Source organism: Temnothorax nylanderi, unplaced genomic scaffold (genome assembly GCF_030848795.1).
Source record: "Temnothorax nylanderi isolate EJ_2023f unplaced genomic scaffold, tnyl_v1.0 TNYL_tig0246_pilon, whole genome shotgun sequence".
Lineage (NCBI taxonomy): Eukaryota > Metazoa > Arthropoda > Insecta > Hymenoptera > Formicidae > Temnothorax > Temnothorax nylanderi.
Genome location: NW_027249308.1, coordinates 222616 through 248914, shown reverse-complemented (window position 1 = coordinate 248914; position 26299 = coordinate 222616). Strand labels below are relative to the sequence as shown.

General features: G+C 36.6%; 1 long non-coding RNA gene and 1 pseudogene across 1 annotated transcript; one reads left to right on the top strand and one right to left on the bottom strand.

Annotated features, from left to right (window-relative positions):
* The first annotated feature begins 2450 nt into the window (after positions 1 to 2450).
* LOC139779861 (uncharacterized) lies at positions 2451 to 5889 on the top strand. The gene is made up of 3 exons (XR_011720040.1): positions 2451 to 5104; positions 5321 to 5464; positions 5568 to 5889. It is a non-coding gene; the product is annotated as an uncharacterized lncRNA (long non-coding RNA).
* A 2593-nt stretch (positions 5890 to 8482) lies between these two features.
* On the bottom strand, positions 8483 to 16435 carry LOC139779859 (uncharacterized; annotated as a pseudogene).
* Positions 16436 to 26299: the final 9864 nt, after the last annotated feature.

Genomic DNA, 26299 nt, shown 5'->3' with positions numbered 1-26299 from the left:
GAGTCATGCGTACTGAATTCTTCACTATGTTGTGAGGTATTGTTGTTTTTGAACTCATCGCAATCGGCAGAAGATGAAACACTTTCGTGCATTGCGGAAATAGCACTATCATTGTCCTTAAATTCGTCGTCATTTATTTCGAATACGGGCGATTTGTAGATTGGGTAATTCACTGACTCATTGCAACCGAGAGAAGACAAAAGATTTCCATGCGTAGATGCGGACATAGGACTATCACAGTCTCCGAAGTCGTCTCCATGTATTTCAAATTTATCTATTGGCGATGTGTATGCTGATGAGCAATGCATTGTATCATCACGATCGGTCTGCGGGGAAAGAGGAAACGATGTTGTAGGGGAGACCGAGGCTATCTGTCTACGGGGGCTATGTGTCCACAGTACTGCTATCTCAAGTTTTAAGAGACATATGTCTCTACCATTGTAACAAGTATTTGAAAAATGCCCTACGTAAGAGATTTAAATGTTTGTTTTTTTGCGATTAATAATAAATAATAAGTATAAATAAGTATAAATGTGGACAGATAGTCCCGTATATGGGGCTGTCTACGCTTGACTTGCCCACTTAAAAAATTCGCCTCTTTAAAATGTTAAAAGATTAACGATTTTAATTGTTTTTTTTAATAGCAAGGTTGAAGGGTTATACCATTAAAATTTTACAAGAAATAATTGTTTATTCCGCCAATGATTATAAACCACGAAACATTTATTGTTGTCGACTGACGATTGGCAATGTATACAAAACGCTGCGACGTTTCGACCTTTGGATTAGGTCCTCCTCAAGCTTCTAACTGACAAACAATTCAGAAAAATCAATTCGGTCGGAGGGATAACAATTTCTATGCTGAATTAATAAATTAATGAAAAGCGATACCTTGTTAATCATGTCAAAACCTACACGTCCGTATCTTAGAAAATTTTACCAGAAATAGTCATAAAGACAGTCACTATAAGAACAATGGTCAAAAGTCAATGCAGGAAAAGTGTCAAATATTTAAAACATTGTGTGTTCTATGAAAATATACTTTACGTGTAGTTTGTGACACACAAGAATGAGTGCAATAAGATGACTTCGCCCGCATCGATGCAACAATGTCGCTCAGATAAGCTGAGTAAACCATTATCGAAGGAGCGCCGACAGCAAACGTGATCACATGTCGGTGTTCAGAAACATACTGATCGTTTTCACAGTTTACGAATACATTGGTTGTTATTATATATACATGTGATGCTCACGTGATGTCTAAACCAACGCAATGACTTTATCATATATAGGATTTAAATTTTCTGTATCCTTTTTTAAATTGATCGTATTGGAGTGTTTTTTGATTAAAAACATTTTTGCAATCTCTCTCTTTTTTGTGTTTATTTCTCTGTGAATGATATTAGTTTCGGACCATTTAAAATTATGGCCTGACAAAACACGATGTTTGCTAACGACCGAGTGATTGCTATCATGTTTTTTAATGTCTTTTTGATGTTCATTAACCCGTGTCATTAAGTGACATTTGGTTTGCCCTATATATGTTGCATCGCAATCACCGCAATCTATCTTGTATATCAAATCAGTAGTTTTTTCTTTGCTAAGCGTCCTTACCACTACCTATAACACCATCCAGTTTTTTCGGGATGGTATACAACGTGTCGAGATGGACTGTCTTAAATATGCGTCGGATATCCTCGCCTAAGCCCTTCACGTATGGTACCGTAACGCATCGTCTGGTGTCAAACCCGCTCTGTGACGCATCAACTCCTTCCACCCTACTCTCGAGCGTCTTAAGTCGAGCCTTAATTCTTTTATCGATAATTCCGGTAGGAAACGAGTTATTTATAAGGATTTTTCTTACTAAACTGATGTTGACTTCATGGAAACGACTATCCGACAATAAGATCTCGTTTTGTATACATTGTCAATCGTCAGTCGACAACAATAAATGTTTCGTCATTAAAATTTTAGCCAAATATCTTTATTAGTTTTTTAATAAACTTGAAAAAAGCGTAAAGTGTGGACACATAGCCCCGGTCTCCCCTACTTATTTTTGTATTAACCCTTGGAGAACACACAGGGTCAATTTGACCCTTACCTCGAGTTTTATCGTAAAAAACACATACACGTAAATTTTTAGCCAGAAATATTAAAAATAAAAAAAATTAAATTTTTTTGTAAATTAAAAATTGTTTTTTTCAAAAAAAAAAACAATTAAAAAAAAAATTTTTTAAATATGTAAATAATTCCAATGGCACTTTTTATTTATATCAATTGATTTAACAATGTTCCAAGTACATCTGGAAATTTTTTTAAGCTGATCGCACTCGTCAATTTAAAATGGTGGACGATCAAAGTGTGTGTAGGATCAGATTGACCCAGAGTGTTCTCCGTGAATGAAAAAATAGGTGTGTTCTACGAGGGTTAACGGAAGTCGTATCTTCCGCCTTGTCATGCAAAATTTTCGTTTCATTATTATCATTACACTCGTTTAACAATTTACTTACGCGTGGTGGCACAGGTGGAGAACCCAATCGGTGATATATTTTTTCAATCTCGTCGAATTTTTTCTTAAAAATTCACTGCGTGGTGTGCGTTTTCACAGTGTTTTTATGAGGGTTTGGAAATCCAGCTTGAGCCAAAATATGACGACACACACGCTCAAAAAACAATTTTCTATTTTATATGATTTACAATCGGGTGACGTCTTGAAACAATGCAAATTAGTCTTTGGCATAAACAAAAATAGCGCTTCGGCCAACTGTTCCATTGAGAACTTCATAATTTTCAACAACAATTGCGCGAACAATGCACCACTTACAATATAGTAAAATAAATAAAAATTTTTCGACACCGATCAAGATCCCCGACGTATAAAAGAAATGCTTATTTTGCACCCACATAAACGACTTGCATAGTAGCAGCGCTAAACATCCACGATGAAACAAATGACGCTCATCGCTTTCCTCGTCATCGAAACAGATATGAGAACGTCGCGCGAGCTCGTCGCGTTTTATTATTATTTTTTTTTTCAGGTATCGTGACTGCTGGTGGAGACCGCGCGCCCCGTTAATACATTGCCAAATGCACGGACATTTTTTCCATTTCTTTATTTACAGCATTCTACACACCTTCAGCAACAAATTAAGTCATGTAGGAAGTGAGAGCAACGGGTATTTCTATTTTTTAAGCGTTTGAAATCGTTATAGAGCGCTGCTTCGCACTTTTGCACGATGCCAAACGTCGTGGCAATTTAAAATAAATTTTGTTTTATGCAAAATATTTCAGGTGGCGATCAACAAGTAATAGAAACGAGCGGCGATGCAGAGAAATAGATTTTTATATTTTTTTCAGGTGTCGTGACTGCTGCTGGAGACCACGCGCCCCGTTAATACATTGCCAAATGCACGGACATCTTTTTTATTTTTTTATTTTTTATTTACAGCATTCTACACATCTTCAGCAACAATTTAAGTCATGTAGGAAGTGGGAGCAATGTGTCTTTCTATTTTTTTTACGCGTTTGAAGTCATTATAGAACGCTTCGTCGCACTTTTGCACGATGCCAAACGTCGTGGAAATTTAAAATAAATTTTGTTTTATGAAATATTTCAGATGGCGATCAATAATTAATAGAAGCGAGCGGCGACGTAAAGAAATAGTTTTTTATATTTTTTTCAAATGTTGTGTGCATGAAGTACGCCGCTCACCATACACGCCGCGCATCGTTGTGACCGTTTTTACTTTGGCCGCCAGCGCTCGGCTGCTAGTTTCAGTATCATGGTCGGGCAATAACACAACCAACCTGGAGACAACCCGATTCAGCAACAGACCCGCTGAAATAAAAGCGGACGAGAGAACGAACACGCGGGCAATTTTTGTATCAAACGCGCTCGAATCACATCGCCGTTTATCGCGTGCGCTAAATAAGTTAAAACCTTCGTTCGATTTGAAATCAATTGGAGTTTATTCCAATTCAAGTTTATTAAAATTTTATATAAAATAAAATATAGTGATTTCTCGACCGACTCCTCGTGAAAGACAAATCCTCTGTGCCGGTCCGGCACAACAATTTGGTGGCAGCGGTGAGATTCGCCATCTCAGGCGTCAGAGAAACTAACCAACGAAGAAACCTGCAAGATAAAGCGAATTTAAGGCAGTGAAGCAAATTCTAAGAGGAACAGCGTAAGTCAGATCCAGAGCGAGAAATATATCCGGTAACAGCCGACGAGTGGGACAATCAGTGAAATCCGAGAAGGCGCGTTGACTTACCGTAACGTGACTCTCTAGCTAGCAGACAGGCTAATTGTAAGTAAGTAGCGCAACAACAGACAGCAGCAATCAACATGTGATTAGCGGTGTTACTGTAAGTCCGTATCGTTTAATTTAATTAAATGTTTTATCAATGAATATACATTTTGAAAACTTCTGCTGCAATTTTACATTTTATTCGGTAATAAAGCAAAAATTGCATTTTATACTTCAAGTAAATAAGCTAGCAAACTCTTGTGTCTAAAATTTAGAGATTTAAAAATAAATGTCAAGAATAAGCTACTAGCAAAAAAATATTAAAAAGAACTTACCATCACTGCTTTGTGAGTTGTATTTCTTAAGCAAATTAGTCGCATTTATTTTTTAAATTGATTAATATATATTTTGTAACGTCTGTAATAAATTTTATCCACGTTTCTATATTTAATGATTGCTTTTGTCACGTCCGGTTTTTGATCTCGACGTCGGAGTGGGTTTTCGTGATACTAAATATCCGGGCGTTAAAATATCTCAAGCGGAGCGCGAAGGTAAGTGAGGCTCTGATTTATTTCCTTTAGCATTTTGGGTCGCGCTACACTCTCGAAGGATCATCTGAATTTTCTGAGTTAAAATTTCTTCTCGAATTATTTTAGGTTTCGGGCGCTCTACGACAGCCGGGGGCTGTTGTCGCGAAGTGGAGGCGTGATGAACGTCGCCGACAGGCTCGGCTGTTACACCCTGTGACGGAACGTGGTGAAATATGCTTGGATCGAAATCTCCGGTCTTATAGTAGGCTCGCCGAAGCCTTTTCAACTGGTGGGCCTGTCCGGAGCGCCTCGAGCGTACCATTGGTAAATACAGACTTACCTTAATGATTGCTTACGATAATAACAATTCCTGGTTAATGTGTGTATTTCGACTTCCTTCGCATTTATATCGTAAGCCAAGTTGTGTGCGTGTGTCCTCGTGTCGGTGTAAAATTGTATGTGTATAATCCTTAGCGGTAGCGTGTAATTAATTACTCGATAGTCGGTATTCCATAATCTAATTTTATTTCATACTTTCAGGAACGAGGAAAGAACGGCTGGACTCAGAGAACGCCCTGCGGGAGGCGCGCATCTTAGGTAAGGACTATCGAGAACGCCCTGATAGAGGCGCGCATCGAAACGAGGATCTATCGAGAACGCCCTGTGGGAGGCGCGCTTCGACTGGTGAGTATCGGATTTAAGATCGCCGAGGTGTAAGTAGAACGAGATTATTTAGGCAATATGTGCACTGATTTATTGCTAACCACACTTTCATTTCTTTTTACAGAGGCACAGTTCAAAGAGTAACGCGCTCGCGGTTAAGTTCGTTCGGCTCACGGAACTCTCGAATATCGTTTCCGATAGAGGAAGGATGCCCAAAACTGAATGTGAGAATCAGAATCAGAATGAGAATGAGAATGAAAATGAATAAAGCCGGCTCACAGGGCCTATATATATACCTCCAGTTCGGTGGCGTCCCGGGGTAGGGGACCGTAGGGCTCACGCGAATACGTGAGAGCGTCGCGTGAGAATCATCCGAAAATCGCGTGATTTTCCGAGAGCAACGTGTGCCGATCCGGATTTTGAGTATTGTACGCTAAATAAAGGAACTTATCGAATTATATCGTAATTTAGTTATTTCCGCGTTCCTTTAATTATGTTATACCTTAACTAATACTTATACTACTTTACACTATATTTAACAGGCGCCTTACTAATAATTTTACAATAATGTCGACATTATTTACAATATGCGCATTTGCGACACGAACATGCGACATGGTAAAATTCGCTGTTCGTTACACTCTGTTAGACTTTTTAAATATCAAAGCAAGACGATCGTTTTATAGAAAATAAACGTAATCAAATTTTAGCTCGTTTAACAATAATATAGTAATAAGAATAAGTTTGTGTCCTAATGGGTGCTTTAAAATATGCTACTTTTCTAAGGTGTTTATGATTTTATCTTTATATTGCTGCATGTTATTGCGACGTGTATCATGAGTTATGTCTCTCTCTCTCTCAGTGCATTTCAACTGTTTTCCAAGGAACTTGATGTTCCTCCATTCACTCTAAACTGTGTCGGGCAGTTTATTATGATAATTATGATATTTATGATAATTATCAATAAACTATTTATACATATAATAGATGATTATACAAGTATATGTTATATATTATCTCAATCATCAGAGAATTTATTATATATATTACTCGCGTGTTATATATAAATTTAAATGGTAGGGAATTAATAATGTTCATAAAAGTAACTTCTTTTTTACTATTTTTATTCAAAGAATTTATAAATATCAGGAGACATATAGTTTTGCGTTTTATGCTAAATTTATGCTGAGTCTACTAGCACGCAGCGCGCGCTAACGCGTGCGCTTTCCATGTCCATATATTTCCCGTTATATTTATTTTAAAATATTCATTCCATAATGCAAATCTTAATACTCGTCTCGGGTTTACAAATTAATTTCGTTTCGGATCTACATTATCGCGTTACAGCGGAGCACTCTTCGGATTGACACCGGCATTTGCTAACACGCACCGTCTATTTTATACGAAGTTGTCATCTGTGGCCAGATCAGCCTCGGGAAAATGAAATAAAATAAACTTTATCAATTCTTTCACCTCGGGTATGAAAGGGTCTTCCTCTTGTTCATAACCGTCATAAGCGTTGCATAGATTCACCAACGTTATGACGTACGTAGAGTACTAACAGATCGTCAGTCTTGGTAAGCAAAAACTTTCATTTTTGATCAGATTTTCTTTGACCTCGATGTGGATTTGACTTTGCTTAGGTGAATATATTATATCGTGAGCGTGTATCTCACGTGATTTGGGCGGGCGTTTGTCTGATCGATTTTCCGACTGCCTGATTGCCTGTTTCTTCATGGTTTATATTCTACTTCGGCAATTGCACTTCGCTCGATCGGGTTGCAGCGTCAATGCAACCTCAACAGAGATATAACCATTTTGGTCACTATTAATATTAATTTTTTGCTTTTCAACTTGGAAATACTTTTCTCCATACAAGTTATTTGTTTTTCGTATTCTTTTAAACAAATATTGGCTTCCTTTAATTCTTCTTCCAAAATATCCTTTTGTTGTGTCAGAGTATCGAAACGACTCTTCAGGTGGTCGTATGGAGTAGAATCAGTTGTTGTAAGTTTTGTTGCATACAACATCCTAATATCTCCTACGGTAGCTGTCGTCTTGTATTGTGGACAACTGCTGCATGAGTCTAGCCAATCCAGTATACAATTATAGCCAAACATATGTCCGCAACGTAACGAGCGTAAGCGGTGTCCATCCAAGTTTCACTGTTTCCTGCATAATGGACATGTGACATCCGAGACATCCGAGACATCCAAGTTCGTTCGTTGTGAACTCTCACGAATTTCTCCATTATTTTGTTCGCCATTAGCCATCTGGAAAGAGTGTTATGTATTCGGTGTCTGAACTACGAATGTGAGTTCGAAACTGCACGTCATGATCTCAAGAACACGCGGACGTGTAATCCGCGGTTTTTTGACAATCAGGTCGATTTCTAAATCGAGATCGATTTGTCAAGATATTGGTTGCATCGGGCAACCTCATCGGACTGTTAGGAAATCAGGCCGATTATTAAATTGGAGTCAAGCTGCATTTCCGAATTTTTTAAATGATTCCCTAATCGCGTTCGGTTTACAACAGCAGCGACAAGAATACTTGGTAGTTCACTGTTGCCAGCGACAGCTTTGAATAGGAGTTCTGGAAATTAAAGGCTATTTGAATTTAATTAGATTGGTGAATTCAAATTTAAATTACTTTTATTCAGGGAGAATATTGGATGGTAGACTATTCTTACATCTTCTTGATTAGAATCCATATTGATAGATATGAATTCATATATATATACCATCATAATCATACCATTATAATACCAAGTACTTTTCAAAATTTCCTCACCTTCAACAGAATTTACACGATTCATTATATTTGTACAAACTATAATTTACGTGTTTTGTGTATTTCATACGTAATCAAAGTGAACAAATTCTATATAAACCGAAACATTCGGTCTAAATTTGGAAATTATAATTAAAGCGTTTTGTGTACGTTTATAAATCTTACAATTTTGTGATATTATTTATAAATACTTACAAAACAGCCAACAGCGGAAGCCTTGAATACCTTGAATATACGATTTAAAGGTTAATTAAAATACTGTTGAATGACATGTTCTCGTATTTCGTTACCGTTTACATTTCTTATATCGTTCAATCCCATATTTCTTTCCTCTATGTCCAATTCGTCGTAATATATCTCAGGCTGCGGTATGTTATATGCCATATGGCTATGTTTTGAACGACGCAACAAGCATTAACAATGAGAGCTGAAATTGTTTATAACATCATAAAATTAATATAACTATTGGTATTACATTAGTATTTACAAGATGCAATTGGTATATGAATCTTACCTGAAAATTCTGGTGAATAATGCAATGCTCTCTCTTTTCTTAGACACCATCGTCCTTTTAACATCCCAATAGCTCGTTCTATACATGACCGAGCTCTTACATGAGCATTAGTGTAACGAGCCGAAGGTGATCCTTCTGATTGTCTTAGTTTTGGTGTCAATAAGTACGGTAACAAAGGATATCCGGAATCACCTATAATATTAAAATCCTGCCATGCATATATCAACGATATAACATTTCTATCTGTATATCATATAATATTTCTAATATTAATAATAATATTAATGTAATATACCTAATAACCAAGCATTTGTTCGTCCATTCTGAAATTGCTGTTCTAAGTGACGCGAAAGAATTGAAGCATTCCAGACACGTGTGCATCGTGGGTTCTTCCTCCATGACCACTATTTACAAATAGTATCTTCCTATTGAAATCACTGACCTTAAAAAGATTAAAAAACCGACATCCTGTTGCTAACTCGGGGGCTCCCGAGTTAGCGTTGACCTTCGCCTCAGCGCTTTTGGTCGTCTTGGAGTTGAACGCTCCTGGTTCCGGTGTCGGTTTGCATCGGACGATCGATCGTCCGATGCAATCGTCAGGTTTTTAGGTGGAATTCAGATTCGACTTTAGTTGCTAGGTTCGCATTACCTATTGAAGGCAACTCGGTGTTGCCAAGTATTGTACATTAACTAACACAAGTCGACACGCAAAATGATTCAAGCATCGGAATAAGCTTATCTTATAGATTTTTCATCGCTGAACACGAATCTGGCCTCGAAAATTGCCCATCACGTCGAGATTTTGAGAAAAACGGTCTCAAAGACTCAAAAAACCCTGTTTTTGCCCGTTTTTGATGACATGTAGAAAGTGAAGCTGAGGTGCTAGAAGTCTCTAACTAGGCTTAAATTGAAGCTTGAACCTTCAGCTAAAAGGATCAAATCGAAAAGACCCTGAATCAATCATAAATTTTCATGTAGCATAACTTTTTCATGTGCGCGCGCACTCTACTTGCACTTACATAGCCGTGCACAGTGGCACACTTACTTATAAATTTTAATTTTGCTATTTACTGTTTTTGTGGTCGTTGATTACGAATCTAAGGTCAAAATTTAAAAATTCAAAATGGCGGATTCAAAATGGCGGACATAAAATTTTAAATATTGACGGATTTGATTGAAACTTGGTATCACGAGATTTACACACACACGCACACACACGCACACGTGAGAGGCAAGGGGATTACTCACTTTAAACCAACACTCCGAAGGGATCAGCTTCCTGCTACGTCCACGTCGTTGATTCTGGGTGATGCCGAGAGCAGGACACGCGCACATGGAAAAGTTATGCTACATGAAAATTTATGATTGATTCAGGGTCTTTTCGATTTGATTCTTTTAGCTGAAGGTTCAAGCTTTAATTTAAGCCTAGTTAGAGACTTCTAACACCTCAGCTTCACTTTCTACATGTCATCAAAAACGAGCAAAAACAGGGTTTTTTGAGTCTTTGAGTCCGTTTTCCTCAAAATCTCGACGTGATGGGCAATTTTTGAGACCAGATTCGTGTTCAGCGGTGAAAAATCTATAAGATAAGCCTATTCCGATGCTTGAATCAGAAAAAAAGTCATTTTTTGTCGACCAGTGTAATCATTATAACGTTGTGCGCTCACAACAGAGTATACTTTACATTAAAAATACGTTAAGGTTTGTTTTATAAAACATCACCAGTGCGGATTCTGTTCCCCCCAAAAAATAGTCCCAGCACCCACCAGCGTAGCCGGTGAGGACTCTATTTTCAAAAGGGAACAGTCCCAGCGCCCACTGATTTGTTTGATAAAACATCACCGGTGCAAACTCTGTCACCCAAAAGTGACAGTCCCAGCACCCACCGGTGCTTTACTGAACCATAGCAAATACAAGAAAAATTTATATACATACATTATGTTTTCTGCTCAAACTCCTCTTTCATCTTCCAGTTCATTGGCCTTATCCCTTTCAATACACTCTATATATCCTTGTTTTCATAAATCGTTAATCGTATCGATGTTTGAGATATCGATACTGTATCGCCCATCTCTAATTTGATCAATTTCTGTGTTCCAGGCCACTATTTGTACTCGGTGCCTGCTATTATTATTTAAAATAAATTTTAACAAACAGTAATGTTGGACTTTTCCAACTATCGATTAGGTTTTAAATGATGTTCAATTCGATCAATTTCTTTATTCCAAGCAACAACTTGTACTCGATGCCTGCTGTTATTATTTAAAATAAATTTTAACAAATAGTAATGTTGGGCTTTTCCAACTATCGATTAGGTTTTAAATGATGTTTGATTCGATCAATTTCTTTATTCCAGGCCACTACTTGTACTCGGTGCCTGCTATTATTATTTAAAATAAATTTTAACAAACAGTAATGTTGGGCTTTTCTAACTATCGATTGGGTTCTAAATGATGTTTGATTCGATCGATTTCTTTATTCCATGCAACAACTTGAACTCGATGCCTGCTATTTTTATTTAAAATAAATTTTAACAAACAGTAATGTTGGACTTTTTCAACTATTGATTAGGTTTTAAATGATATGTTCAATTCGATCAATTTCTTTATTCTAAGCAACAACTTGTACTCGATGCCTGCTGTTATTATTTAAAATAAATTTTTATAAACAGTAATGTTGAGCTTTTTCAACTATCGATTAGGTTTTAAATGATGTTCAATTCCATCAATTTCTTTACTCCAAGCAACAACTTGTACTCGATGTCTACTGTTATTATTGAAAATAAATTTTAATAAACAGTAATATTGAGCTTCTTCAACAATTTTCAGGCCTTTAATTTCATCTATGAAACCAATTATTTTACTGTAAAATTTTAAAATAAGCTTAATAATTTATATATTTTTTATTTTTGCAAATAAGGTTAGACATTTATATAAAGGAGGAGAAGGAGGAGGAGGAGGTGCATGCGTGTGTGTGTGCGTGTGCGTGTGCGTGTGCGTGTGCGTGTGCGTGCGCGTGCGCGTGTGTGCGTGTGTGCGTGTGTGCGTGTGTGCGTGTGTGCGTGTGTGCGTGTGTGTAATAGATTTATTACATATTAATATATAATATACATACTTGAATAAGAACATGTTTTCCGTCAATTGCTCTAATACAATGATTAAAATTCCATTTATTTTCAAATTTATTACTAATATTTAATCAACTTTCTTCTTTTAAATTAGATGGAAGTACTTTCTTTACTAAACAATTCCATATGACACTGCAACTTTCTTCAATATAATCTTACTGACAGTTGTCAGTCCAACAAGATATTGATACGATATGGAAGTCATCGGATCACCAGATGCCAAAAATCTTTATAAAATAAATATTATATTTATATAAATTTACTATAAAAAATAATATAAATAAAAAAAGAAAATTAAATTTACGAAGAACTTACCTTAATGTCATAGATAGTCGTTCTGCAGCCTGCAGCTGATATTGGTTCTCTAACAACAGTCTGTTTAGTTATAAAGGGTGAAATCATACACAATAATTCTTCATATTGAGTTATATTCATACGAAAATAATTTCGAAATCTACTATTTTCTAATGTAACGACAGGAAATATTGCATGATAAATTCTTTTTCTTTATTTCGTTAATCAAAAATGCTATTAGTATTTTTTTTTCATTTCATGTTTTCTGATTATTTCATTGCATTGGTTTAACCAAATCTGATGTTTAGTAAGTGACATTTTTATAACCTTCACACTCACTGACTTTAACGCTGAAATGTCTTTTCATTCCGCTGAGATATTTTTGGTCACGTGATGTCTTCTGACGCTGAAATAGAGCGTCGAGCGTCAGCATGAAAAGGCACCTTTATGGATAGATCAGTCATTATGTCTTTTATTTCACGGAGGAGACCCAGATAACAATTCGTGCGGGTTCATGTTACCTTCACGGCGTGATTATCACACCGTGCATGCACGAACGCATCATGCTCGCTTTACGAAACAAAACTTGGGACACTTCTATTTTTTCATTTACATATTGAGCAACATTCACACCACGTATTCGGAACCAACCTTCCACACGTATCCACGGAAGACTTGGGATTGAAATGAAACAAAAAATTCAAGCAATTGTTGTTAGTAGCGATAGTGGCTGTTATGTTAGTCTACGAAGAAAAAGAGGAATTTACGCGATATAAACGTTTGGAAATCCACTGTAATAACTCACGAGCTACTCATTATCAAATTAATTTTCAACATTTCTATAGACATAAATGTTACGTTTCAAAATTTCTTACTGATATTTTATATAACATTTTATATTACATTTATATAACGTATGAGTCATACACTTAAAACTATTTATTTTCCCCAGAATTATTATTATTATTAATTAAAAGTCAGTAAAAAATTTCTTTGAAAGACTTACAAGGGAACGGTCGGAAGTGTCCCTACCCGATTTGGATGCGCTTTGGATATGTTGTTGAGCATAAAAAAAAAACAGACTCGTATTTTTTTTGCGGCGTATCTCGACGTTTAGGGGTTGAAAAAACCCCTAAAAAATAACGACCGATTTGGATGCGCTTTGGATATGTTGTCGAGCATCAAAAAACATTAGACACGGGTTTTTTTTTGCTGCTTATCTCGACGTTTAGGGGTTGAAACAACCCCTAAAAAATAACGACCGATTTGGATGCGCTTTGGATATGTTGTCGAGCATCAAAAAACATTAGACACGGGTTTTTTTTGCTGGTTATCTTGACGTTTAGGGGTTGAAAAAACCCCTAAAAAATAACGACCGATTTGGATGCGCTTTGGATATGTTGTCGAGCATCAAAAAACATTAGACACGGGTTTTTTTTTGCTGCTTATTTCGACGTTTAGGGGTTGAAACAACCCCTAAAAAATAACGACCGATTTGGATGCGCTTTGGATATGTTGTCGAGCATCAAAAAACATTAGACACGGGTTTTTTTTTGCTGGTTATCTCGACGTTTAGGGGTTGAAACAACCCCTAAAAAATAACGAATTTTATAGTTTTTAGCGAATATCTTCGAAAATATAAGGCGTATGAAAAAAAGGCCAAAAATCTAATAATGGTATCATAATAAAAATACACATTGATGTATTTGGAATTTGACGCTCTTAAATTTGCGTTGGAAAAATTGTTATATTTGGCAAAAATAATAGGTGGGAGTGGGGTTAAATTAAAAAATGTGACAAATTTGAAAAATCTGATTACGCCATTGTAAAGAGCACAAAAAGCCATAAACCTTTTGTACCAAACTTTTTTTCATACGCCTTATATTTTCGAAGATATTCGCTAAAAACTATAAAATCCGTTATTTTTTAGGGGTTGTTTCAACCCCTAAACGTCGAGATAACCAGCAAAAAAAAACCCGTGTCTAATGTTTTTTGATGCTCGACAACATATCCAAAGCGCATCCAAATCGGTCGTTATTTTTTAGGGGTTGTTTCAACCCCTAAACGTCGAGATAAGCAGCAAAAAAAAACCCGTGTCTAATGTTTTTTGATGCTCGACAACATATCCAAAGCGCATCCAAATCGGTCGTTATTTTTTAGGGGTTTTTTCAACCCCTAAACGTCGAGATACGCCGCAAAAAAAAATACAAGTCTGTTTTTTTTTATGCTCAACAACATATCCAAAGCGCATCCAAATCGGGTAGGGACACTTCCGACCGTTCCCTTGTTAGTTCATTTCATTTTGGTAACGTTATTTTTATCAAAAATGAATCTCGTATGAAAAGAATTTATTTTATATTTTCAACTTATACATATATTCATAAAAATTAGCCTTTTAGCATAAAAACGCACTATCATCCCGTAAATACGAAAAAAGCTTCTACGGTCGCTTTTTTTTCAGTACAATCCGGCTAAGTCTATTACATCCGTATAATTACGGCGTATGCATAATGTAGACGCTTATTCATACCACATGCACCCAGATTCGTATTTGCATAGAAGGTCGCACTATGCCATCACGTGTGATTACACGTGTGATGGTACAGTGATTACGCACACGTGATGGCATAGTGATTACGCACACGTGATGGCATAGTGAACACACACGTGATGACAGTGCGATCTTTTACGATTAATATATAATTAATGATAAATTATAATATTGATCGTAAAAGATCGCTCTACATATAAAAATAATATTTAAATATCAGATAAAATGGCAAAAACGTTACAAATACGTATAACTTCGGGTACGATTTATTGTATTTTTTTTGTATTTTTTGTATTGTATTTTTTTTTTAAGTAACGCGAGTGACGAACGTAGATTTAGCGTGTCGAATACAGCTCGCGTTTAGCTCGGATTCTGCAGTAAAAGCGTGCTGTATGATTGTTGCTAGATTTACACTCCTCAACCGGAAAGATCGCTGCGAAGGGATCCTCCCGTTTCTCTTTTTTCTTTTTGCTGCAATTTTCTGGGGTAGACGTATTAGAATAAGGTTTACGATTCGTCCAACGGGCGATGTTTGCTATGCGTGATCAAGAGATGAGTGTTATTTGTTACAGTATTGCGATCTTTCCTTTTCTTTTTTCTTTCATTTCCTTTATTATTAATTTTTTTTATTTTTGTTTGCACTGGTACGCCGGCATGATTAAAAAAAAAGACAGACAGGTTTCCTGCGAGAATTTAGCACAAAATGTACAAATAACACATTAAGCGACGTTTAGTTTGTTAACGCGCAGAGATATTTAATATTTCGTAATTTTATACTCGTTTGTTTTCTCTCCTCCGCCTTGTTTCTTTCTCTCCTTTTTTCTTTTATTTATCCCCAAAGTTTTTCGTACGCTCGTTACCTTGGCGAGAGCGTCCGTTTAATAGACTGCTCTTAAGTGTGAAAGGCATGGAAATTCGCGGATCCGCGCAGTTCCCGCACAGTTTCACGACATGTGTACAGTAGCGTGCACGATATTTTCTACTTTTTACCGTTTAAGCCGCGCGCGAGCCGCATTAGTGTGATAGTAGTATTAGAGAGATATATTTTTGTATGAAAACAATATAAATTTCGTTTCTGATGTGAGATCTCATTGTATGAACATTGATTAATAAAGATTCGAGTTTTGTCGATTCGGCCGCATTTTTATCGCTTCTTTTTCGCATAAAAACCAATATATATGTATGTATATGTGAGAGCAATTGATGCTCATATGACCCGCACGCATGCCGCACTCACACGTTCTGATAGGGTTCTCGAACGCTTATACAGAAAATAAAACTCTTCCCGGATCTCCCGACGGCGTCTCCAGGTCATTTTGGGTTACCCTGACGAACACTCTTACGAGGGCCCGAATTGTATGCGGTTCCGCTGCCGGGTTCCGGAATAGGAACCGGATTCTCTTTCGCCCGACGGGTCATATGAGCATTATTTGAGGACGCATCTGTTTAGTACCATGAGTTCACGCCGTGCAAATTATCCGCACGACGTGCACGCGTCGTGAGCTCACTTACCAGGCATTTTGTTATCTGGGGAGTTAGTATGTCATCCTGTCGTGTGGTTCTTTTTGGTTGTTCCATTATCTTTTGAGTAGGTTGAGGCATGTGACGGGGTCTTTTCCTTGCCTTTGGTCTGTCTGGATTCTCATCGTCGTCTTTCTCCTGGTAGATCCCTATGTCTCCTCCTGATGGCAATGGGAGGTTCTCCGCATCCATGGGGTCAGGGGGTTCATAGCACCCGCTTTTGTGATCATATCTTCAGATGCGGGTTGTCTCAGGCTTAAAGAGGAGTTTGTACTTTGCGAACTTTCGCTTATCTTTGATTTTGATTTGTTAGTCCATATCCGCGGGCGTATATCCGATATCGGTACAGTTCGCCGTTCGACATTTATCGGCGCTCGCGATTTTATTTTCGGCACTCGCGAATGTCGCTCGCAATATTTTCCGTCGCTCGCGAATTTTATTTTTGGCGCTCGCAATTTCAAATTGGATTTACATTAACGCAGCGCTTCGCATGGTGTCAGCTTTCTCGGTCGTTGTCCGCTGTGCTGCTTGGCTGCTTGGCTGCTTGGTTGCTCGGGCGGCTCGGGCTGGCGAGTCCGTGCGTGTATTACTCGCGACTTTTCCCGGAAGTCAGGGTATTTTCGCGGATTAACGGACCCCAGTGCTGTTACGACCGACCTGATCCTCGTGCGGCACAACAAAACTTGTATAATATATATATTCCCGTTGAAAATTAGAGAGGTCCCCGTTGCAGAGCCAGAATTAATCCCAGGTTTTATTGAATTTAAACCCGGATTCTTGAAAGCAGTGGTTTCGGCATGATTCGGCGACGACAGCTATAAAAGTCGAGTCACGAGATTTCATGTGTACTTTTCTTTTATAAGAATAGATCATATTCTTTTTGATAAATATTCTCCCATTGATGCTATCAATAGTAGTTTTATCTCATTGATGAAAAGACCGTAATAGTAAAGTAAACATGGATATAATAAATAATAATTTTTTTTTAAATAAAGAAAGATGGAAAATAGAAAGAAAGTTTAAAAGAAAAAAGTAAAGATATTAAAAAAAAAATAAAAAATACGTTTATCTTTAATAAAGAATGTGGTTACAAACGGGTATATTTTATTTTTTAACTTTTGGTTTTTGATAAAAAAACCATCACTTTGAGCCTTGTAAATCCTGTTAGTTTAGAATCAATTGAGAGCTTTCATACAAGAGGGATGTGAATCAAGAAAACTCCGTTTTGAGGATAATAAAATAACTTCTTAATATTAACTGTCAAATTACTAAAATAAAAGCATGCTATAAAATTTGTTTCGTTTTTTTTTTCTAAAACTTATAAATTTTTGCAATAAATAAAACTATTTTAATATATTGCAAAAAGTGTAAAAAAAAGGATTTTATTTAATGATACTTACATCCTATAGCAACAGTAGTTTTGGGGGAAAAAATGGAAACAAATCATATTATTTATGTCACTTTAAAATAAAAATTTATTACAAAAAGCAATTACAATATAAATATTATTTAAATATCAAGATCAGAGTCGTCATTGGCGCTTGTCTCAACATTTTTATGGGCTTCTTCCGTCAAGTCCATGTAAAAAAGCGTTTTTCTTTTTTTGGAGACGTATCGCAAGAATGTAAGATAGTTCTTACATCTTTCTGTTTCTTTTTTGATATTGCATTTGGCTCCAGTTTACAGTGCCCCAACTCTGAAATAGCTTTTTAGCATTCAGAGGATATGCTTTAAGCAGTAGACCATTGTAATCCTCCCATACTTGAATGCTGTTGGAGGAATATTTCAACTGCACAGTACTTTAAGTAGAAGTTTCTCCAAATCCATAATGATCTCAGCACCATTTGCTATTATAAATAGCATGTTCCGTGAGATCTTAATCTTGATTATGTATTGTTTCATAATCATATGGAGAATCATAATCGTCGTTATTTATGGCGGCCGCTATCTTGCTGATGTTTGTTCACTGCTTAAAGGCACTGAGGGTCCGCTCAAAGGCACTGCTCAAAGAAACTGAAAGTCAAGCTACAAAAATTGAAAAACGCTTTTGGCGAGCTTTTTTAACGCACTTTTCGCTGCTAATCTAATTTATAAGGTAACTTTAAGGTTTACTGATCTTCTTTTTTGCAACAAAAGAAAATAGAGATGTAAGTCGGTTTACATTTCTCTTGTATGGAAATCCTCAATTATTAAATCGTTTCATTAAATATATTTTTTGTAGCTACTTTTTCTTAAGAATTATTCTATCCGTGTTTGTATTTATTTTTTAGCAAGATAGATATATTCTTGATAATGGATATATATCTTCATTACGGGAGAAAAAGATGTATCTCTCCTAATAATGGAAGAATATTTCTTCTCGCGAATATATATTGAAAAATTGCATAATTTGGATTCATGAAGAATAGTGATTGTCGTTGTTTCACTGCCGAAATGACCGCTGTCGAGAGACAATCCGAAAGATCCGGAATTTGTTCCTTCCTGCAGTGGGGTTCTTAGTATTCAATGGGTAATGATATATGTATATATGATTTTATCCTTATCGAGGGAAATTGTTTCTCGTTGATTTGGTAATATCTGTTGAAAATTAGAGGTCCCCGTTGCAGAACCAGAATTAATCTCAGATTTTATTTAATCAATTTAACTCGGATTCCCGAAAGCAGTGGTTTCGGCATGACTCAGCGATGACAGCTATAAAAATCGAGTCGCGAGATTTAATACGTTATAAGAAAGATCTTATCCTTTTCAATAAATATTCTCCCATTGACGCTACCAATGATAATTCCATCTGACTGACGAAAAGGCAGTAATAAAGTAAACATGGATATAATAATTCTTTTTAAAATAAAGAAGGATGGAAAGTAGAAAAAAAGAAAAAAGAAAAAAAGGTTTAAAAGAAAAAAAATATTTAAAAAAATGAAAAATTATATTTTGTCTTCGTCAAAGAATACGATTACAAACCCTATACTTTATTTTTTAACTTTTATTTTCTGTTTATAAAAACCACCTCCGGCATTGTAAATCTTGCCGAAAAATCAATTATTAAATATATTCTTTTGTAGCCACTTTTTTTGAGAATTATTCTATGTTTGTATTAATTTTTTCAACAAGACAGATATATCTTGATAATGGATATATATTATCTTCATTACGGGAGAAAAAGATGTATCTCTCCTAATAATGGAAGAATATTTCCTCCCGCGAATTATATTGAAAAATTGCATAATTTGCATTTATGAAGAACGGTGATTGTCGTTGTTGTTTCACTGTCGAAATGATCGTTGTCGGGAGACAATCCGGAAGATCCGGGATTCGTTCCTTCCTGCAGTGGGGTTCTTAGTATTCAATGGATAATGACATTATGTAATATATTTAAAAAATAACTTTTTCCGCCAGTATTAAAAATCCAAAATCTTTCCTTTATTCTCGACAAACTGGCAAAAATATAAATAATGTGCACTACGTTTCGGCTCGAGGTTTGAGCCCTTCTCAAGTGCAGTCTAAAAATTAGGAACGTAGCGTTGTGTAATACAATAAATAAATAATCATTAAATTAGAGAGCAATACCTAATCGTCAGAATTGACTCGTCATGTGGTACTCAAAAGACATCCTTGTGTTTATGAGAATGTTCCAACATGGTCATAAAGTACAACGGTAGACAATTACTTATATAGAAATGTTGTGCCCCTTATTGGGACACCGGGGTTCCTTCAATCCACGGGGAGGCGAGATGGAATTAACACTCTTTAATTTGAATAAAATGATACTTTAATAACTTTAGTTTTGTTAATTGCGCGAAATGCCCGTCACTGCCTCTAACTCCAATTTGTCCTGGCTTCTTCTTCTCGTTCTCTTTTATTCCCTCGTTCGTCCTTCGTTTCTGCTGAGTTGGTTGGTAGGATGTAGGTCGGTCGCGCAATTCGTCAATTTTGCTGACTGGGCTTTCGCGTTTAATACATTGTTATAATACTTTATTTCTTAATCATAAGTCCTATTTCTTAATTGAGGCCGCAACAGAAACAATATGTGGTCTAAATATTCTCGTCTTTAGTTGAAAAATATAACTAACATTAACATTTTTCTGGTTGTGGTTACTGGCATTATATAAAGCTGAATAACTTTTATAATTGCAAATGGATGAATAATGATGAATTTGGCATATGTCGTGCCGTGCCGTGAAATGGATCTCAAGGCCGGCACCGGGGTCCGTCAATCCGCAGGGAACAAGGACAACATTCGCGTGATTTCTTAATACTTGCTTTTTTATTAATAAAGTTGATTCTTATTTACACTCGTTTCGGATTATTCAAGTACCCTTACTTGCGGGTAGATCGCGATAACATTCACGCACAGGTCGCGGTACGCGGTTCGATTTATACTGCCCCCGGGTGATTTCGGACGTCGCTAAGCGTTCCCTGGTGAAAATAAAAAGCTTCTCGGAGCGTCAAAGAAGCGTAAATGAAGAGTTTTAACGCTTCTTTGACACTCTAATGACTTTCCATTTACTCTTTGCGGTTTCGAATACCCATACACGCTCCCCGAACGCTCCGTAAAGAGTGTATGAAGCTTATTAATACACTTCTCGCATACTTCGCGGGTCTTTTTGGATTGATCTGAGAGGAGGGATTGGTCGGTGTCTTTTCTTTCCCATTGAAACTTTTTGATGGGAGGACTTGCCGTTGACTTGATCATTAAGTCATTCCGTTGAGCTTGAGGGGCATCAAATATAAAAGATATCCATTTAATATTCTCACTTGCTCGATCATTTATTGCTTCAAGATCTTTATTAAGAACGATATAACACAAGGTCAATGGTTTTCCTTGAGGAACAGCCAAACTTCTCAAACCAATTGTATTTGCATCAATGGAGGCTATAGAATAATTGTCAATTTTTATTGTTCCATGTGGATTCATATAAGTGCCAGGAATTCCAATTAGTTCCACAAGTGTGCCGAGCCGAGGAGGAGGCCTAATGTTCATCGGGATGTCTTGTCGGGTGGATGGTCCCGGAATGGTTGGTTATGTGGGCGTTGTTGGTGTCTGCTGCAACCGGAGATTTTCTAGCTTGAGTTGTTCTAAGGCTGTGTGCTAATCCTTCCTTTTGCAGTCTGGAAATTATTACACCAGAAGTTTCCAGTGCAGCACTGAGACCCCCTACTAGATCTTTATGAGCTTTATTCTTTTCAATATTTATTCCAATGTTGATTCCAGTCATCATAATTCTCGCTGCATGAGTTCCCATTGGTAATATATTTAAGATCGATCGTATAGGACTATAGGAGATGCAGTCGCTTCATTGAGCCAAGATTTCAAGAGAGTGTAATGCTCCTCCCAAAAATTTTCTGTGTCTAGTCCATCAGAGGATGATAGCTCCTTGTATTTTTCCAGGGCTGTCCATGGTGAAATTAGCTGGAAGTTTGAATGTTGAATATATTCTTGATAGGCTGATGGTATGCTTGGAGTTTGGGATGGTTTGTCCTTAGTAGTTGAACTGTTGTTATCTGGGTTGCTTTGAGGAATTTTATCAATTTTTGCAAGTTGAAGTCTAGTGGTAGGTTTGTTATAAGGAGTTGAAGGTCTTCCTTTTGAGGTTTTCTTATCTTTCCTAGGATTCACTTTTCCAATGTTCCCCCCTGGAGTCCGTGGTGGTGGGATTTCTTCATCTTGATCTGATCAAAATTCATCAGTTGCAGACTGACATTCAAAGTCTAACATGTCTAATTCCTTGTCATCCTGAGGTTTTGGAGCCAGAGTGGTTGGTGTTGAGGTTAAAGACATTATTCTGTCAAGGAGAGATTTATTTTTGATTTTAATTGAAATAAAAGAGAAAATAAGGAAAAACATAAGCCAATTAAAGTTTTAGAATTTTATTATTTTTCCTTCTTGCACTAGAAGTAATACTTTTGTATCGGACACACTTATAATTTTTTTTATGACGACAATCATTTTATAACGAGTTAAAATAAATGAATTATTATGTTTCATATTAGCTGCATAATCTTCAGAACAAGTATCTTATACCATTATACAACATTCTTTTAAACGACGTACAATCGTCTAAATCAAAATTGTATTCTTGAACGCAAGTATATTGCTCAGGTGAAAATGTACAAATCTCTTTTTTACCTAAAAGAATTACTCCTTTGCATCTAATAAAATGCTGCAATTTTTTTTGTAGAACATTTTCACAAAATGTCATTATTGATTTTGTTGATATTAATTTATTGCACAAAATTGAAAAGTCGCTAAATATAAAAAACTTGCGAGCTACCTATTTGCTTTACAACTTTACCAGGATTTTGCAACAACTGCAGCAAGTGACGATTTTGTCTTTCATAAACAAAAGCATTATGAGTCCAAAGGGGACCCCAGTTAAGGACACTTTGTGCAATGTGTTACGTCACGGTTCTGGACAAATGCTAGGAATGATACCAACCGCGGTATAACACTGTTTTTCTTCCTTTAGCACTACTACCTCGGCGTAGTGAAAAGAAGCCTCTTTGATTCTTGCCGATATTCTGGTACAGCCGAGTCGTGTTTTTAAATTATTATTGATCGTATTGTAAGGAGGCGACTGCAACGTCTTAGTTCGAAGGTTAAATAGAATCGTAGCGAAGGTTAAAATCGAGACAAAAGCAAAAGGTTATACGGTGAAAGACAATTATAATAATTGATCGATTTTGAAGAGTTTTTAGAAAGGGGAGTAAAATTTAATTCGTGTGACGTCACAAATGTGAGTTAAAAAATGCACATTTAATACTATTGATGTTACACCAAAGTATTTGTTAAATAAGAAAATATAAGTCAAAAATAACTTGTGCGCCTGTTCAACATCCTCTTTTGTAACAGACTTTTGCAGAAGAATATTTGTAGCTTTTGATAGCATAGCAAGATGCTTTAAATATTTGTTCTTTAATAAACCTTTCAAACACGGTATACAATAAAAAATCAACCAAGATTCAGACGCTTCCAGATACTAATTTGTGAAAGAGAGCGAACGGATCGAGTGATAGAAGTCAAAGAACATATGTGGGTAAAACGTTCATCAATGGCACATATTATGTGCTTCATAGCTATTTCATCATTGTCTCCTATTTTCCAAAACTTTTTACGGCTGCAGCAGTCAAAAAGCAATTCTGTATGCAATCAAATAACACCCAGAAGTATACAATGCATATAATCTGGTACACAACCAGCAATCAAATTAAAGAAATGCAGTTGTAACAACGCAGTTGGTCCCTTCACGTTTTTTACGTATTTCTTCCTTATATCACGTTCATTTTGTTTTTCAAACGTTTTTTCGATGTCTTTTCAGCTGCTTTTTGTATACATGGAGGGAATCTCTGCCCTTTTATTGTATGTTCAGCTTTTTGATAACAAAATGTACATGCATAGTAAGCATTAATGCCAGACATATTTAACATCTGAAATCGAGCAACAGAATCAACAATAGCGTACAAAGGAATCGCTTTGCTTATCACATCTTTCCCGTTATGATTCCAATGAAAGCCGTGAAGGGACAACTTGTTAGCTTGTTCAACAAAAGGTTGTAAAAATACATTTTGATTTGGGTCCTTCTTCCCAATATACAATCCGGCAAGTAACACGTGTTTACTCCTTTCCTTTGGTGGGAATTCATTTATCAGAATATGAATAGGCCATATTGTTTTTCCACAAGATTTACCCATAGAAACGCCATCAGTATTAAATGAGTACGAAAAATTATAAATATGTGAAAGAACATTGCCATTATCAAAGTATTTTCTATATTCTGCTCCGTCATGGATATCTTCTAAAGCAGTATCATTAATTTTTAATCGATTAAATCTATAAGTCAGAAGAGAATCAACAATAGTTGTATTCTTAAAAAGTGTCTTAAATTGAGATTCTAAATCTACGGATAAAAAATAATTTGAGGAGGAAACAGTGATAACATGCCCACAGTTGCAATCGATAGATCCTGATAAATTATTCGTATTTCCAAAATATTTTTCACATTCAGGACAAAAAATATGGTATTTCAAATAACTGTCTGATCGATCTATATGATTAAAATACATGTACTTGCTGCTTGGAATTCGTTCATCTCCGTACATAGCATTAATCATTTTCAATATATCAACTTGTGCTTGCCATGTTAAATTATGTCTTAATCCTAGAGTCAAACACGTGAGTATAACGTCTTCCGCGGTTGACTTCGTACACGAACATATAGCATATTTCTGGTTTTGCTTTTCCTCCCAAAAATGTTGTTCTTCATTGACAATGATGCAAGAAGACTGTTGACAGAAAGATGGCTCAAGTGTGTTTAAATGTGGAGAAGGTTGTGAGTTGTCCTCCAGATTTTCAAATTGATCTTCCACAAAATAATTATTTTCACAAAAATTCTTCAGTTCACATTCCTGATAAAATATAAGCATAAGTAATTTCATATCAAGTTGTCGCTAGTGAAGTATGTAAATTAAATTGTATAACAAAAAGAAATAAAAAGTTCTTATTTCTCTTATAGAAGTCTAATACCAAATTTGGTAAAATATACTGGTACTTACTGGTGCACATTAAAAGCTGTCATATACAAATTTACTATAACATTAGTAATTAAAACAGTAAGATAATTGATACTATTATCATTATTTGTATTTCATATTAATAAGTAACAGTAAATAATAATTATTTGTATATTATCTTACTGTTTTAGTTATATTACAATATTAATCAATTTATGAGAGAAAGAGTATCAATAGAAATGAATATTTGCGATGAACAGTAATATAGTAAACGCTATGCCTCGCAGAAATATGTAGCGAAGGCTAATTAATCAAGTAATAATTTGCAATGAGTATGAAATATAATACAATCTTTGCCTCGCAGAACTGTGTAGCAAAAGCCAATTAATACAAGTGTTACGTCAGAAACCCGGAATTTAAAGGATAGCGAAGGAAAGGCTATCCAAGGGAGGGGATATGGGAAGACGTAACAAGATCTTACGTTATCTCGGGTTCACGCTAGAAGGGCGCGTGCCTCGAGTCGAATGCACTTTTCGGGAAAACTCTCGTCGGGAAAACTATGTCACATATGAATTTTACGGGAGCGGTTACTAATGGATTCATTGAAATATTTATAGTTTGCAGTTTATTTGTTCTCCTGCTGATTCCTGCGGGTAAATATAATCTAAAGATCAAACGAACTTACCAAGTGAAGTTCGATCTTGATTATGCCGGGGGTCTCGTCCGGATGAATAATATGGTAGTAGTGCCTCCGTGCACGGCTTCAGACAACAGTGTTCAGAGATTCACTAAATCGAAAGCCCCGCGCTCAGGTGGCGCGGCGGGCCCGAGGCGCTGCGCCGTGGCGGCGCGCCGTGGCGCCCCGGCGTGGCGCCGTCCCCTTCATTGTTCAAAACCGGGGCAAATCAGTCCTCGTCGTTCCAGGTGGAGGGATTATTGGGTGGGAAGTTCATCCGGACGAGACCCCCGGCATAATCAAGATCGAACTTCACTTGGTAAGTTCGTTTGATCTTTAGATTATGCCGGGGGTCTCGTCCGGATGAATAATATGGTAGATGTTTAAATAATGATTTGCCATATCGGTGTGGATAGCGAATCTAGTAGCTGGTGTTTATGTAGAGAATTGATCTTGGCTAGGAACATCAAATGCAGTTTATTATGTCCCGCAGTGGGGTTTTCCTGTGACACATTTGGAGTTGTGTGAAAACGAGAAGTATTAGTAGTATAAAGCATAAGGCGTTAGTCTGACAGAATAGCGTTCGCAAAGGCGTGGGTATCTACTATTGGGCGGTTATAAAATTTTGCGAACGTTCGGGATTCGGCGGACCAGCCCGCTGCTCTCTTGATTAGATCTACAGAGACGCCTTTTTTGGCCGCGAAGGATGTGGATGCGTGGCGCGTGCTGTGGGCGGTGAAGTTTCCTTCCACTCCGCATTCGCTTAGCGTCTCGCGAATCCACCTGCTTATGGACTGTACGCCTACTGCTTTGTGCGGTCGCTTGAACGAGATGAACAGTTTGTCGCAATTATCTGGCCGTAGGTTTTCTGT